Genomic DNA, 16,085 nt, shown 5'->3' with positions numbered 1-16,085 from the left:
ATGTAGTGGATATCTAAGCAACATGCTTTAGCTTTGTATATCATGCACATTTCTTTGTATTATTCTTAAGGGTTTTAAGCCCTTTATAAGTTCAATCTAGGAACATTAAGTCTATATGTGTGATTACTCTTTATAAATATAAGGAACTTCAGGTCCGCACATCATATTAAAATGACATTCATTCCAATAATCTAACTTCAAGCAGGCAAATAATATCATATTATCAAATTCAATCACACATCAATCAATATTTCAATGTATCAAAATATTCTAGCGCATTACTATAACCAAATCAATACGGTAATTAACTTGATCACTAATAATTCAACCGCCAAGAAGCTACTACATGACCAATTTGAACAAAATCACCAATCAATAACTATATACTAAAAGACACACCAGCAATGACACGTGTCATCTTCTGGTGTGTCCTTAGTTTTTTTTTTTTTTTTTTGGAAAGAAAATCAATTTAAAAAACAATGCTTTACATATTTAAGGTACTAATTACGTAAAAAAGTATAATAGAAGATTTAATGTATCTTTCCATTAACAACATATTCACAATTATAAACTTCAAAAATAATATTCTTAACATACTTTAAAAAAAACAAATGATGCTTTTGTTATTTCCTTGAATATTTTATGAATATAATTTTAATGAAGTAATTATAATCTATAGATATTTCAATAATACTTGCCAAGAACTAAGGGTGAGCAAAATTTCCGAGTATTCGGAATTGGAACCGGTTGGGAACCGGGGGATTCAGAATCGAAATTATTGGACCCAGTGGTTCCAATTCCGGGTAATAAATTAAGGATCAGGTTATAATTCATTCCAATTCCAATTCTCAACTTTTTGTAACCGGAATCGGTTGGGTACGCGGTTACCCAATATATGCTAAACTAAATAAATTTTACATAATAAAAATATGTTAAATGTATATAATTTGTAAAATAAAAAAAATTATTTTTAATACATATCATAAATACAAATAACTTAATGCGTATATAAATATAAGTATTAAACACTAAAAATGAACTTAACTAAAATAAGAATTGTAATTTGTATTATATTTTAACACTTACATACATAAGTGGGTACTCGGAACCTGAACCTGAACCAGAACCGGTATCCGGTGGTTCCAAGTCCAATTCCTAAATTTTAGAACCCGGTTGAACCAATTCTGATTCCGAATTTTAGGACCTGGTTCCAACCAATTCCAAATCTGGGTCCTAAAATTTTGATCGGTACCCAGTTTTCTCACCCCTACCAAGAACGACATATGTTGATAATTTTTAATGTTATTTTTTCCAACTATTTTGGTTGTTGTTCTTTAGCATCCAATTGATATAAATATAGCATACAAAAGTCATAAAATTTGATATAGTGTTAATTTGAAAAGTAGTTATTTTTAAATTACCGTGCATGGCACGGGACCTAACCTAGTAATAATAATAAGCAACCCTTTGGCAAATTGCAACAGCCAACTTGATCACAAATATTTTAGCCGCATATAAGCACGTTGAGATAAAGAAAATTACAACAGTAATCAATTGATGATGAAAATTAAACCTCAAACTCTAATCGAATACCCAACCATTCAATCCTCATATCATTGACACAGTAGACAACACTATTAGTCACTAAAAAAAACACTAAGCAGTAAATAATATTCCTAAAAATTAATCACTAATCAATAATTAATTAATACAAAGTCAAACTACTTCATAACCAAATTTATTTCATATAGAAATTTAACTTTCACCCAAACTTATTCTTTGGTTAATGAAGGTTTACAGATCATAAAAGTACAAGTATATTACGATCGTCACTAAAGACTTTAATGCATTCCAATAAAATTAGTCCAAGATTTAAAACCCAATATGTATACTTCTTAACAAACCAAAAGTAGTTTGTCTTCCCTTTACAATGAACTTAATATACCATCAATACAGTTAATATACCAAACACATGCCATCTATAATACAAACTAAACATACAACGAGAAATAAGTTCGATAAATATATTCATAATAAAGTATAATGAATAATTCATAATCTTATAATTAGTCCGATTAGTAAGTGTATCAAATTACAAAACCATGCAATAAAGCTAATCAACAGGAAAAATCATGAAATAGACTAATTATATTGGCATAATTTGTTGACTATACCACCAAACTTACCAAGACAAAACTAGGACTATTCTCAAAATCAACCAAAACTAGATAATACGAAGTAATTATTAATTGAACCCAATGGAATTCTAATACTTCGTAACGTCTACTCTATAAACTCATGACAGACTTAAATTATACCAAATTAAGATACCTTCACTGATTAAATTCGCTAATAAAGAATCCAATTAGAAGTAATGTGTATCAAACACAATTCAAAGGGATCAATTGGTAATATAAAGTGGTTATCAATTAGAAAAATTAGGATACTACCGACGTGCCGCAATATCATAACAATACAAATTGTCAAATTATCATGAATTTATGACCACTCACATATACTTTGTAGAATATAGATATTGTCACAATATCGAAAATAATGATTAACACCAATCAATAACATAGAATGAGATTGTAGGAGGGGAAATATCTATTACTATTCTTGTTCAAAAATAAATCAATCGGTTTATGAATAAGGCGTCAAGAATCGATTTACCGAGAAAGTAGTTGACGCCCGGTGAAAAGTGATTAAATTCTGACATAAAGCTCCATACAAAAAAACAATTATTCTAGCATATATTGTGAATACGAGAGAATTTCATATGCAACATAATAAAAATAAGAGGGTGTGGTACTGTGGGGTATGAGGGAATGGTAGAAAGATAGAATAATAATTCAACATAATCAAAATAATAACATATCTATGGGTAGATCTACCAGATAAATCAAAGTACTACTCTCACCCAAGCACGCTTAACTGCGGAGTTCTGATGAGATACGGTGCATTAGTGCTGGTATGATCACACCCATTTACTTATCGCTCTAATTTGTATTTATACTCTTTCCCGCCTCTGGTTTCTTTCAAAATGCCGTAACTTTGTGCCCGATCGTCCGAATTAAATTTTGTTTCCATATTGGTTATATTTTTGAGATCTACGCGCCTCAAACCGTTTCCCATCGCAAAATAACCAAAAACGAAAAAATATTCCAAATCTGGCAAAAAGGGGTGCAACACGAGGACTTCCCAGGAGGTCACCCATCCTAGTACTACTCTCGCCCAAGCACGCTTAACTGCGGAGTTCTGATGGGATCCGGTGCATTAGTGCTGGTTGATGAGTGGCATTTATGCCACAATTTAGTGCTCTTTTTACGGGTTTTCCCTCCCATTTGTAGCTTGTTTGCCCCCTTTTTCTCTCCTTTTTGTTCTTCTTTTCTTTGTTTGCCTTTCTCCTTGTTTTCTTTGTTTTCGTTTTGTAGGAATCAAGGCATTGGAAGAATAGCAATTCACCCTAAAAATCCCATGTGTGCGGGCGCGCAGCACTGTGAGAACCCGCGCAGGAATTCTTCAAGAACAGAACAGAAACAGAAGGTTTTGTGCGCCTTGTGCGTGCTTTGTGTGCGGGTGCGCGCCTTTGAACTGTGCGGGCGCACGGTCCTGGGAGAACCCGCACGAGATAGCAGCAGAAGCAGAGCCAAAACAGGGAGTTGTGTGCGCCTTGTGTGCGCTTTGTGTGCGGGCGCACACTCTTCACGCGCGAGCGCGCAGGATGCTGGGAGAAGGCGCACATCCATGGGTCTAATTCCCCGTACCCACAGATCTACGGGCGCACAAGATCTGCGAGGGCGCACGCACAATGTCTGCGCGGGCACGCACCGCTGAGTTTCAGTTTTTTTTATTATTTCGTATTTTTGTATCTTTTAGAGGACCTATATATATAGGTCGTAGGGTGGATTAGTGAATCATCTAGCCTTATCTTAGAAAACAATTAAACCCTAATCTTAGAGAGAGAAAGTGTAGTATTACTCAAGTTATCTTCATGTATGCAACTTTGGTTCAACTTTCATTTCAATCTATCAAGCAACTTTGCAAGTTTTAATCATTTTACTATTGCCTATCTAGTAATCTCTAATCCTTTCTCTTAGCTTTGTTTATTTGCACTCTAGTTGTTTATTTCTATCTATTTTGTGGATTGATATCTTTTGGTATTTTCATTGTTTTTGATCATGTTTGCTTTCATGTTTATTTTGTTCTCATTTAGTTTTGTTATCATGTCTAATCCCCCTTTTCTAGGCTAGTTTCTTAGCTAGGGGAAGGGGGGGGTGTAAAATATGTATTGAATGATGGATGAATGATGATTAGTGGATTGATTACATGCCTTAAATCAATGAAAGATATGATTTTTATTGACTTGAGATTATTGTAGCACTTTATTTGATTGCCTTCTAGTTTAAATGCATGAGAATGATTTGAACTAGATTTAGATCACCTCTATTTTAATGATTGCATGAGAATGAGTTATTGAAATGGAGTTCCATGTATTGTGCTTCTTTATTCTTGGGTTAGCTTGTGCATAATGGGATGCATGAAAATGATCCTAGTTAGCTTAGACCACTTTTATTGGTTTGCCTAAACTATTGCATGAAAATGAATTGTTTAGGTAGGATTTTATATTCTTTGGCATGTTAATCATGATGCTTAATATTGTTCTCCCTCATTTTAATCATATTTGAAACCCCCTAATCCCTAGCGTTGTTTTATCTTGATTTAATCTCTCTTTTACTTGTTTATTTATAGTTCTAGTGTCTATATTCCAATTTCCTACAAAATATATCCCTTTCTTACTCTTGCATGGTGATTTTGATATTAAATGAGAAAGCTTCCTCAGTGGATCGACCCTTGCTTGCCACTAACTAGTTTAGTGTAAAGTCTAGGTTTTATAATTTGTTTATTTGATTAGGGTTAATAGCTTAACGACCTATCTTAGCCCGATCAAATTTTGGCGCCGTTGCCGGGGAAGTGGCTTGTTTGTTGTCTAATTTGCTTTTGTTAGAGTAATTTTAATTGCTTTCTTTTTGTTTTGTTTTGTTCTATCATACTTGTCATTGCTAATTGTTTGCTTAGCTTTGGTGAATGCTTAGAATATCTCAAGGACCACCTACCCATCAAATTGACCAAGAAATCAACCGAACTTTAAGACAAATCCGTAGGCTTTTTCAAGAAGAAGGAAGAGGACTTGGTGCTATAATTGATAGTGGGAGTGATTCTTACTCTTCTAGTTCGCAAAGTGAATCAATGGCGGGACAAGAAGATGATGTTTTATTTCGTGAGTTCGGAATCTGGAGGATTATGAGCTCACGGGAGGGATTTTGTTACCCGTCACGGAGACCAACTTCACAATTCATCCCCAATATACAAGAATGGTTCAATCGGAGCAATTTTCAGGTTCTACAATCATGTCCTCACCATGAATACAATCAAAGAGTTGGTACAAACATGTCCTCACCATGAATACAATCAAAGTTTGCTCATGGGGTTTTCTACGATGGTTTGGAGCCCATGTCTAGAGCCAATTTGGATGCGGGTGGTCAACTAATCAAGATCCCTCAAAATCAAGTGGAAGCAACAATCGAGGAGGTAGCAAAGAACTACTCTTGGGGAGGTAGAAGAAGGAGTGCACCGAAGAAAGGTGGGATGTATGAATTGGAGAAGGTCGATCAATTGCAACATCAAATTGAGCAACTCACAAAAGGGCTTTCAAAGTTGAACACAAGTGTTAATGCAAGCTCAAGTGGTGGAGCAAGCTCTTCTCAAGTCAACTCTTTCTCATGTCAAAATTGTGGAGGAACGAACCATGATACATCTTATTGTGGAGGTTTGAGCCCCGAAAATGTGGCGGCATACAACACAAGACAAGACGGTTTTAGAGGAGGTGGTGGTGGAGTAGCTTGGAGACAACCACCACTCGGGTTTGCATCTCAACCTCAACAATGGGGCCAACAAGCTCAACCCTCTTACAATTCCAACCCCCAATACCAAAATCCACCTCCATCTCAAAACCAAAACCCAAGAGGAAGCTACCCAAGGAACAACCAATACAATAACCAAAACCAATACAACAACCAAAACCAATACAACAATCAAACCCAAGGGCCCCAAAGAAATCAAGAACAAGCACCTCAAGCGGAGCCAACACCCACACAACTCCTTCAAGCTATGCATTCACAAATGAAAACTTTTGGGCAACAAATGCAAGAAATAAGGGCACACAACAAGATGGTTGATTCACAACTAGCTCAATTAGCCGAGAGGACTCCTTTCAATTCACCATCAACTCTACCCGGACAACCACAACCTAACCCATCTCACAACCAAAAACCCGATACATGCAAGGCAATCACTTTAAGGTCGAGAACTTCCTATGATGGTCCAAATGAGGGGGATAGTGAGGGAAAGAAGGGAGGAGAAGAGAGTGTGAATGAAGATAGGAGAGGTGAGGAGGAAAAAGTTGATGAGGTCGAAGGAAGTTCGGAGAAGAAGAAGCTCAACAGCGAGAAGACAACTTCAATTCCTAGTGAGACTAGGAACCTTGATGGACCGGTTCCTTTTCCAAGTAGGCTTGCGGAGAGGAAGTTGAATGACAAGTTTGCAAAATTTCTAAGTGTGATGAAGAACTTGCACATCAATCTCCCTTTTCTTGAAGTAGTGACACAAATGCCATCTTACTCCAAATTTCTTAAGGACATCCTCACCAACAAAAGGAAGCTCAATGATGAGCTTATCACCCTTCCACACCAAGTGAGTGCTCTTGTTCAACATAAAATGCCCAAGAAGGAGAAAGATCCGGGGAGTTTCACTTTGCCGGTGAAAATTGGAAACATGGAAGCTAGGGGTGCATTGGCCGATCTTGGACCAAGTATTAGTCTAATCCCCTTATCCATTGCTCAAAAACTCAATATTGAGATGATCCCAACAAGGAAGACCATTCAACTAGCCGACCGCTTGGTGAAGTTACCTTGTGGAGAACTTGAGGATATTCCAATTCAAGTGGGACACATCTATGTGCCTTGTGACTTTGTAGTGATGGACATGGAGGAAGATGTGGATACACCCTTGATCTTGGGTCGGGAAGCTCTTAAGACTTTGGGGGCAGTCATCAATTGCAAAAACAACACCATCACATGTGAAGTGGCCGATGAGAAGATAGTTTTTGAGTTCTCCAAGTTGCTAAAGACCCCTATGGTTGAAAGGTGCTACCGTGTTGATGTTGTGAATGAGGAGTTGGACCGTTTGGGAAGGGTTATGATGAAGCCTCAAGATCCAATTGTGGAAGCTCTAACATGCAATGAAGAGTTCCACTCTCAAGAAGCCAAAGAATTTGTCATGGCAATGGAGGAATCCTCAAAGGAGGAAGTTGATGAACAAGGCAAGATCGAGCTTGAATCAATGGAGGAAAAATCAGAGGAGAGTTCCAAGCCTCCTCCCAAGGTAGAACTAAAGCCCCTCCCCCCTTCTTTGAATATGCTTATCTTGATGAGGAGGAAAAATACCCTATTATTGTCAATGCTACCCTTGATGAACTTAATTTGAAAAAATTGCTTGATGTTTTGAGAAAATACAAGGATGTGATAGGGTATAGCATTGATGATATCAAGGGAATTAGTCCTTCTCTTTGCATGCATCGTATTCATCTTGAGGATGATCATTCCACCTCCATTGAACCTCAAAGGAGATTGAACCCCAACCTCCAAGAGGTTGTCAAGAAAGAAATTTTGAAACTACGTGAGGCGGGCATCATCTATGCTATCTCCGATAGCAAGTGGGTGAGCCCGGTTCATGTGGTTCCCAAAAAAGGTGGAATGACCATTGTAAAGGATGAAAAGGGAGAGGAAATCTCCACCCGGACGGTGACCGGGTGGAGAATGTCTATTGATTATAGAAGATTGAACAAAAACACCAAGAAAGATCATTTTCCTCTCCCTTTCATGGACCAAATGCTTGAAAGGCTTTCTCACCACGCTTTCTTTTGCTTCTTGGATGGATATTCCGGATTTTCCAAATCCCTATCCATCCAAGCGATTAAGAGAAAACTACTTTCACATGTCCATATGGGACATTTGCATACCGAAGAATGCCATTCGGATTATGCAATGCTCCCTCGACTTTTCAAAGATGCATGACTTCCATTTTCTCTGAAATGCTTGAAAAAGAAATTGAGGATTTCATGGATGATTTTAGTGTTGGTGGCTCGTCTTTTGACACTTGTCTTTTTAACCTTGAAAAAGTTTTGCAAATGTGTCAAGAGACGAGTTTGGTTTTAAATTGGGAAAAGTGCCATTTTATGGTCAAGGAGGGCATTTTCCTCGGTCATAAAGTTTCAAAAAATGGCATTGAGGTTGATCCGGCCAAAGTTTCGGTGATTGAGAGATTACCCCCTCCTACTTCCGTCACGGGAGTACGTGCTTTTCTTAGGCATGCCGGTTTCTACCGGAGGTTTATAAAAGATTTCTCCTCAATCGCCAAACCTTTGACCGAATTACTCAAGAAAGATGTTGTTTTTAGCTTTGATGAGGCTTGCCTTGAGGCATTTCGTAAGCTCAAGGAAGCTCTCATCTCTTCTCCTGTTGTGCAAGCTCCAGATTGGAGCTTGCCTTTTGAGCTAATGTGCGATGCGAGTGATTTTGCAGTAGGTGCCGTCCTTGGTCAAAAGAAGGAAGGGAAATCATGTGTCATCTACTATGCAAGTAGGACTCTTGATGAAGCTCAAAAGAACTATACAACAACGGAGAAGGAGATGCTAGCCGTGGTCTTTGCATTTGATAAGTTCCAGTCCTATCTCATATGTTCCAAAGTCATTGTGTACACGGATCACATCGCGGTGCGATACCTCATGACTAAGAAGGAAGAGAAACCTCGCTTGATCCGTTGGGTTCTCTCTCTTCAAGACTTTCACATGGAAATGAGAGACAAAAAGGGAGCGGAGAATTATGTGGCGGATCACTTGTCTAGGCTTCCATTTGAGAACAAGGAGGATGTTCCGATCAATGATGAGATAGGGATCGAGGCTCTAATGGCTATGGTAGCGACTTCTACACCTTGGTATGCGGATATTGCCAACTATCTTGCTTGTGGGGTTGTGCCTCCAGAATTTTCCTCTCAACAAAAGAAAAAGTTCTTCAAAGAAGTGAGGAGATATTTTTGGAATGATCCCTACCTTTTTAAGCAATGTGGTGATGGTCTTTTTAGGAAATGTGTCCCCGACCATGAAATTGAGGGGGTCCTTGAGCATTGTCACTCACTACCATGTGGGGGACATGGTGGTGTTGACAAGACGGTAGCAAAAATTTCCCAATCTCTACTTTGGTGGCCTTCAATGCACAAGGATACTCACAAATTCATCATGCAATGTGACCGATGCCAAAGAAGTGGTGGCATCACTAAGAGGGACGAGATGCCTCAACAAGGAATTCTAGAGGTGGAGCCTTTCGATGTGTGGGGAGTGGATTTCATGGGTCCGTTCGTTTCTTCATGTGGGAACCTATACATCTTGGTAGCGGTTGACTATGTGACGAAGTGGATAGAAGCTATACCCTCTCCTACCAATGACCACAAAGTGGTACTCAAGCTTCTCAAGAAGATAATTTTTCCTAGGTTTTGGGTGCCGAGAGTTCTAATCAGTGACGGAGGGTCTCATTTTGCCAAAAAGCAATTGGAAGCTCTCCTCAAGAAATATAGTGTTCATCACAAGGTCGGTCTACCCTACCATCCTCAAACGCAAGGTCAAGTGGAAGTGTCAAATCGAGAAATCAAGAATATCCTCGAGAGGATGGTAAACAAATCAAGGAAAGATTGGTCCCTAAAGCTTGATGATACTCTTTGGGCTCTTCGAACGGCATACAAGACTCCCATTGGTACAACCCCCTATAGGTTGGTGTATGGGAAGGCTTGCTACTTGCCGGTCGAGCTAGAATACAAAGCTTGGTGGGCCATCAAAGAGCTAAACATGGATTTGTCGTTGGCGGGTAAAAAGAGGTTGTTGAAGCTCGACGAGCTCGAGGAGCTTAGAGATGATGCCTATGAAAACTCAAGAGTCTACAAGGAGAAGACAAAAAAGTGGCACGACCAACATATCTGGAACAAGAGCTTCAAAGTTGGGGACAAAGTCTTACTCTTCAACTCAAGGCTTCGCTTGTTCCCGGGCAAGCTCAAATCCAAGTGGTCGGGGCCTTTCGTTATATCAAAGACCACTCCCTATGGTTCTTTTGAGTTGGATGCCGACGGAAACAAATTCATGGTGAACAGCTCTCGTTTGAAGCACTATTTCTGCAAGGAGGAAGTTGGTGTGATTGAGTGTTTGAGGCTAGACCCTTTGGGTCCTAAGCCACCCTTTTGAATGGATTTTCATCATGGTCAAGCTAATGACCTTATAAAGAAGCACTCCAGGGAGGCAACCAGGCTTTTGAATCCTTTTCTTCTCTATTTTCTATGTTTTTGGTAGGTTGTTGGTTTGATTTTTGTCTTATGGCTTCCGTTTTTCTCTATTCTTGTAGGCACTTGCATCTTTGGTGCGTGTTTGGAGGGAATTTGGAGGCCGTTTGGTGTTATATATGGAGCTAAGTTGGGGTTTGGAGACTTGGAAGTGAGTGAGGAGCATTTAAAGAGAGTACTTTGATGAAGACCCTGTGCACGGGCGCGCAGGCCTGGGAGAACCCGCGCACATGGAAGCTCAGCAAAACAGAAACTGGCAGAAACATATGCGCGCCTTGTGCACGACATCTGTGCGGGCGCGTAAGTAAAGGGTGTGCGGGCGCAGAGGCCTGTGAGAACCCGCGCAGATTTAAGGCAAAATTCCAGATTCTGGCAGAAAGTTTTGCGCGATGTGTGTGCTACATCTGCGCGGACGCGCAGTATACCTGCACGGGCGCGCAGATCTGGGTTTATCGGGGCTTAAGTGTTCTTTTTCCCGTTTCTTTCATCATTCTCACAACTCATAATCACGATTCTCACTCTCTCTCCTCAAGAACTCAAACCCTAACCTCCCAAATCCCCTCTAATCTCACTTATTTCCTTGAAATTTCATCAAATCCCTTACATTCCCTCACTTTTCTCACAAATTCATCACTTTCCCCTCTCAAAATCATCCATTTTTCACCAAATTTGGGGTGGCTCTTTGGTGGTCGAGGTGGTGGTGCGTGAGGGCTCTTGGAGGTTTTTAAGCTCTTCAATTGTGGTATAATCCTAATCCTTGATTACTTTGTGGCTTTAATTCATTAGATAATATCATGTTTTAGGATTGTTAAGCAAAAATTGAGCTTGTATGAATTTTGTGTGATTTTGAGGTAGTTTTGCTTCTAATTGTGGAATTTGTTGTGAATTTCTTGGTGATTTGTGAGTATTGTTGATGAATATTGTTGTTTTTATGCATTTTGCCTAGCAATTACTTAATTTGGAACTTGAAGATTTTGTGAGTAATTACTAGCTTGATATTGAGCATTGAAAATTGTTAATGCATGTGGAATTGAAAATGAATGATTTTGAGAGTTTTTGATGCTTAATAAAGTTTTTGATGCTTGATGTTGAAAATTGCTTAGTGATTGTCTCTTTACTGATTGAGTGTTGCAAATTTTGGCGTCGAATATTGTTGGTCATAGTTGTTTCTTTCTTGTGTTATTGTAAGTGTCGTTTGAAGTGCGCCTACGTAAAGCATGTTGTGAATATGCTTGGCACTCATAGGAAGTGGGAATTGACATTACGATTAGGGACAACGATTAGGGACAAGGAAAGTAGGGAGCCGCCAACAAGTTTTAAGGAACTTGTAAACCGTTCACGGATCATAAAAGGCAACCACGATTAAGGGACAACGAAGGCAACAACGATTGACCCGTGAAGGTTACACCCCATTCATAATCCATGAGATTACTAACTCCATATGGTTCGGAACCACGAAAGGAGGATCGGGGATGATAGTACAAAGTGAGTCATGAAGTCACATTCGCCCGTATTGGCCTCTACTCGATTCTTATTGCGAAAAGCATTCCTGTGATCTCAAAGGCATACAAACAAAATTCAATTCGCTCCAAACTATTATTATGCTAAATTGGTTGAATATTAATGCAACACATTATTCTAAAAATTTGGTGATCACTTCAATTTATAATAAGATTAAGAGAATCCTAAGCCGGTTGTCCAAATTATCTTATTAGGCGTGATTTTCAATTACATATTCCCTTTAAGAAAATTTAACAATAATAGCGTTAGTCAAATCAAATAATAATAACCCTAATCATGATACTAGCAATAAGAAAATAAAAATAAGAATAATTAAGTGATTAATTACTCACTTTCCGCATTTCCTTGAATTGCTACATCATGAATAAACTGTTAGTAACTTCAATAAATAATAAATCAACTGTAAATTAAATTAACTAAAAAAGTAGAGTTGATTTGGTCCAAACCCTTAGTTAATTCTACCTTTCACGCCTTGGTTTAAGTATAGAACTTCGGGTCAAGTATGGACTCCTTGGAGTGCTTAAGTGATATAAAATGAGAGAATAGGGTGGCTAGGGTTTAGGCTAGAGCAAGAGAGAGAGGAGAGAATATTTTTGGTGTAGGGAGAGAGAATGATTTTTGGTGTAGGGAGAGAGAATGATTTTTGGTGTAGGAGAGAGGAAGAGAGAATGATTTGATGATCAAGGTTGTTGATTATTGAAAAATGGGATATATGACCTCTATTTATAGGGAAAAAAGAGGGGGTCGAATCAAGAAAAGATAAGAATTCGAATCGGATAAAACTCTTGCGATAGACAGCAGTTTTTGCGGTTTTTGTTTTTATCATATCTTTGGATCCAAAAATTGGAATAAGATGCATAAGATATCGTTGGAAATCTCTTGAAGTCTACTTTCTAACCCAATTAGAATCATATTGAAATATTTTTTAGAATAAAAGATATGGCCGAAATAGTGGGACGGTGTCAGTTTTGGATAGAGTTTCGTATTTCGCTCATATCTTTTTCGTTATAGCTCGGAATTAATATTATAATATATCATTTGGAAATAAAATTTCAAGAGCTATCCAACAATATAAAAATTAGATAAAAACTATGAAGCACGAAAATAATATCTGTCAATCTTTGAACGTCTTTCAATTCGAATAGAATTAGGACTTTCACAAAGAAAAGTTTTATTCAATTTCAAATGCTTTAATCTTATCTTTTCAAAAAGGATAATTAAGATATTTTAGAAACTTGTAGAAGCTTCCAATTAATCCTAATTATATTAGGACTGGGATTTAAACCTTTGGACCCTCTACATGATCATTGGGTCGTAGGTAAGGTGGGTTTAGGTTCGATTTACACTCAGTTTAGTATTTTAGCCATAACTTATTCGTTATAACTCGGATTTGGGCTTATAATATATCATTGGAAAGCTCTTTTAAAGCCCCATACAACCATTTAACAATTGGACCCAGATTTTGGACCAAAATAACTGGTCTAAACGTTTTTAAAAAAAGGACACGAAATGAATGATTTTAATGGACACGAAATGAATTATTTTGGGTTTAAAGACATGAAATGAGAAAATTAAGTTATGGTTTGGTGAAATGGGTTAGGAATCGGGTTGGTTTATGAAATGTATTGGGAATGAACATGGATTTAAGCACTCTAAAGATTACATACTCAACCCGACCAATAATGGCGGTGAAAAGTTGTTCATCATCGGGCTTGGTTTTGGAGAGACATTTTTAGGTGTCTACAGAAGCCCCCACTTTGACTGAGTTTGTAGAAACGTCAGTTTCGAAAACGATAGTCAAAGTAGTCGATAGGGACGGAGAATGATTTAAGACGTTCTGCGATCCTAAATCACTCTGTATACGCCGATACCTGCAGAAAAATGTTAGTTCCACAAATAAAACAGTAAAGGGATAGAATGCATATCTGACACCAGTGTATCGGTGACAAATGAGTTTGGTAGCTTCCTATGCTTGAAGGAATCCACCGGATGATACTTTCCATGCTTGAGGAAAGTTGACTGATGAATTTGGTAGCTTTCTATGCTTGAAGAAACCCACCGGATGATACTTTCCATGCTTGAGGAAAGTTGACTGATGAATTTGGTAGCTTTCTATGCTTGAAGAAACCCACCGGATGATACTTTCCATGCTTGAGGAAAGTCGATAGATGACAATTTTCCATGCTTGAGGAAAAACTTGTCTGATAATGATATTGCAAGTCTCTGTGTATCGAGAACCTTGCGCCGTGAAATGATGGTGGTTCGATTGTCCCCGAACGTGGGCTGTAGTTAGTCCGCTTGTCCCCAGATGTGGGCTGTAGATGGTTCGCTTGTCCCCGAACGTGGGCTGCAGATGGTCCGCTTGTCCCCGGACGTGGGCTGTAGATGGTTCGCTTGTCCCCGAACGTGGGCTGCAGATGGTCCGCTTGTCCCCGGACATGGGCTGTAGATGGTTCACTTGTCCCCGAACGTGGGCTGCAGATGGTCCGCTTGTCCCCGGACGTGGGATGTAATTGGTTCGCTTGTCCTCGAACGTGGGTTGTAGATGATTCGCTTGTCCCCGGACGTGGGCTGTAGTTGGTCCGCTTGTCCTCGGACGTGGGCTGTAAATGGTCCGCTTGTCCCCGGACGTGGGATGTAATTGGTTCGCTTGTCCCCGAACGTGGGTTGTAGATGATCCGCTTGTCCCCGGATGTGGGCTGTAGTTGGTCCGCTTGTCCCCGGACGTGGGCTGTAGTTGGTCCGCTTGTCCCCAGACGTGGGCTGTAGATGGTCCGCTTGTCCCCGGACGTGGGCTGTAGTTGAAACCTACAAAATAAAATTTGCCAAAGTACTCGTATATACTATGATTGACTTGACCAACTGACTTATATATAAATGTTGCTCAGCACATTATGCGATGCATGAAACAATGAATATTTCTCAAGTTAGGAAGCTAAGAAAGTATATAATGTTTTTTCTAATGAATGTTGTCTTGAAAGATGATAACATGCACAGTGTTGAAACAAGATTTCATGATAAAGGGTTCTTAAAGGGAAGGATGGTATGGCTATGTATGTGTGAGTGAAGTGTGTGAAAGTGATACTAAGGTTGGATGCAAAGGTTGTGGTGATGGAAATAGATGTGAGAAGAGTCAAAGATGATGACTCTCATTAGGTTGGGTAAGCTAAGTGATGTGGGTTCAAGCCCCCAAGTCTAGTTCTAAATGGTAAGGGATAAGCATTGGATATTCTTTGACTTAATCATGCATAGATATGAATATGAATGTGGCCGCACCTCAATGTGAGGTTGCCTACGTATTCGTTAGGAATCAGGCCGAACGTAGCTCTAACTGAACTTTGCACAAGTGCATGTACATCTCAAAGAGGTCTTTTGAGGGTAGTAATGTGGTTAAGCTGGTAGTTTAAGGAAGAAAGGGGTAAAAAGGCTCAAGACCCGAGAGAAGCCCCCAAGATATGCAATTGTGTATTTGAAAATTTTGAATTCGCAAGTTTTTTTTTTTTTTTTTTGCTTTTATAATTCTTTTGAATCAATGTAGGCAATCCCGGATCATGCGGTCCATCACTCACTTAGCATTCATGTTTCTCAGGCACGGTACCAAGCACTCGATGAGAGACGCAATTCGAGACGTGTTCATATCAAAGACATTGGAACACTTGCCTTTAGACACTGTTTTTTTTTTTTTATTATTTGAACTTGCTTTCTTACTGTTACACAAATTGCACATATTTCCATCCCTGGGTTAAGTGAATGTGGGTTGAAGAAATAAAGGCCAAACGTTAGACGAGGCTCAAAGTGGTTGATGAAGAAATGGATATGTGATTGAAATGGTTTAAGGGGAATGACAGGGTTGCAAAGGTGCCTCAAGTCATTGGTGTACCTTGTGTTTAGTTTGGCAATTGTTTTTTTTTTAAGAGCTATCCAACCATCTAAGAATCAGATAAAAACTATGAAGCACGAAAATAATATCTGACAATCTTTGAACGTCTTTCAATTCGAATAGAATTAGGACTTTCAAAAAGAAAAGTTTTATTCAATTTTAAACTCTTTAATCTTATCTTTTCAAAAAGGATAATTAAGATATTTTAGAAACTTATAGAAGCTTCCAATTAGTCCTAATT

The 16,085-nt window shown here is 38.8% G+C and overlaps 1 non-coding gene across 1 annotated transcript; it reads right to left on the bottom strand.

The window, feature by feature from the left end:
• Window positions 1–3,180: 3,180 nt before the first annotated feature.
• LOC145599819 (5S ribosomal RNA) lies at window positions 3,181–3,302 on the bottom strand. The gene has a single exon (XR_014104085.1). It is a non-coding gene; the product is annotated as a 5S ribosomal RNA (ribosomal RNA).
• Between the last annotated feature and the right edge of the window lie 12,783 nt (window positions 3,303–16,085).

Source organism: Chenopodium album, chromosome 20 (assembly GCF_948465745.1).
Source record: "Chenopodium album chromosome 20, dcCheAlbu1.1, whole genome shotgun sequence".
Lineage (NCBI taxonomy): Eukaryota > Viridiplantae > Streptophyta > Magnoliopsida > Caryophyllales > Amaranthaceae > Chenopodium > Chenopodium album.
Note: the sequence above shows the minus strand (reverse complement) of the source record. Positions and strands in the feature narration are given on the sequence as shown.